This window comes from Haplochromis burtoni, unplaced genomic scaffold, assembly GCF_018398535.1.
Source record: "Haplochromis burtoni strain Fernald_Lab_line unplaced genomic scaffold, NCSU_Asbu1 Contig_311, whole genome shotgun sequence".
Classification (NCBI taxonomy): domain Eukaryota; kingdom Metazoa; phylum Chordata; class Actinopteri; order Cichliformes; family Cichlidae; genus Haplochromis; species Haplochromis burtoni.
In genome coordinates this window covers 528,311-529,861 of record NW_024582672.1, presented here as the reverse complement: position 1 = coordinate 529,861, position 1,551 = coordinate 528,311, and the positions used below count along the sequence as shown (strand labels likewise).

General features: G+C 47.3%; 1 protein-coding gene across 1 annotated transcript in view; it reads right to left on the bottom strand.

The window, feature by feature from the left end:
- camk2d1 (calcium/calmodulin-dependent protein kinase (CaM kinase) II delta 1) overlaps window positions 1-1,551 on the bottom strand; it is a gene marked incomplete in the record, with an annotated part of 97,977 nt that overhangs the window by 30,490 nt on the left and 65,936 nt on the right.

Here is a 1,551-nt window from a genome sequence, read left to right as displayed (position 1 = left end):
GCACCAATGCACCAGCACGTCCTGCATTTGTGCACAGTTCACATCAGGGTTTGTGCTCCCTTCTTGTGATAGATGTAATTGTGTCTGACACAGTGAGTCAAAGAGCAGATCCAACGACTGATGGATCAGAGCCTGCTCAGTCTGGACTCTGTGCAGCACTTTATGTTGCAGTGCTTTAGAAATAAAGCTGCGATCTTCTACAGCTTCATCACAAATGCAACAAATTACTGAGATTTTCTGGGAGACGCAGAACAAAACTTTCAGAAAGGTGACAAATAAACGAGATTAGATCCAGAAAGCCATCAAAACCCTCTCCGCCTGTGACTCTGAACACCGCGCTTCCTCATTGGCTGATCACCAACACTCTGTCAGAGCTGTTCGAGTGGCTTCTATTCTTGTGTCTCTGGAGAATATGTGGGAGGATAATGTGGATATTACAAAGGCTGATAATCGGAAACAACAGAGATCAAGTCTTAGAGCGGGGTGTCAACATAAGGCCAGCGCCCCAGAGCCAACCCACCAAAGAACGTCCAGCTGGTCCTCGTGGAGACGGGCAGAAATGTGAGACTTCAGCTTCTACTGACAATGACTCCCTCTGACCAATCACACAGCACCAAAGTAAAGCAGTAATAGTTCCTGCTTTATAAATGCACACATTTGGTTTTAACTGTGGGTTTACAGTGAAACACAAACAGGACAGACTCTGTCTGGACAAAGAACGTTTCCTGTTATGTGACTCTTATTTCTCACAGTTTAAGCCTCTCACTGACCACAGCAGCGCTGCTTCATCATCACACTCCTTTTTCTTACAGTCAAGCATCTCAGGATGTTAAATCTTTACACTGACAGAAAGCCTCCACAGTGTAAGATGACTGCGCTGGCTTTATGTGAACAGAAAACATGGTCACAGTGCAGGCATGTGTAACCCAGGACTCTTTCCTACACATCGACCTCCACAGCATGTGTGTGTTTGCACAGACCATCATGTGCAGGAATCGAATCACACGAGTGCACACACACAAAAACGTGGCTGTTTCTACAGCTCCCGCTCGCTCGTTTGTTTCGGCTGCATTTGCTCTTCTTTGTGTTTCTGCAGTCAACTGTGGCAGCTGCCTGGCAACAGCCAATCAGAGTGCGGGGCGAGGGCAGCCGACAGATGCAAAACGTCAGCTTACTGCTGCAGGTAAGCAAACCTCAGACACACCCGCTTCATTTGATTGACAAATTAGAGCTTCGGGAGCGAGCCACAGGAGAGCAGCATTAGAGAGACCGCTGTGGAGGCATTAGTGCCATTACCCACGATGAGACGCCACAATGTGCTCAGCAGCTCCACGTAAAGCATTTGACCTGGTTACAGATGCAGAGCTGATGTGAGGCCGTCGTTCCTGGAAGGACCATTCAAATTATAGCCTCACACTGAATTTCCTGAACAGTTGAACTTAGCACAACAATCATTACCCAACAACACTTTTGACACTAAGCAGACGCTGCTCTTTAAAGAAACAGGCGCGCAGCCATTGCTGGTTCCTTGCATTTTAGAGAAATGTTCCA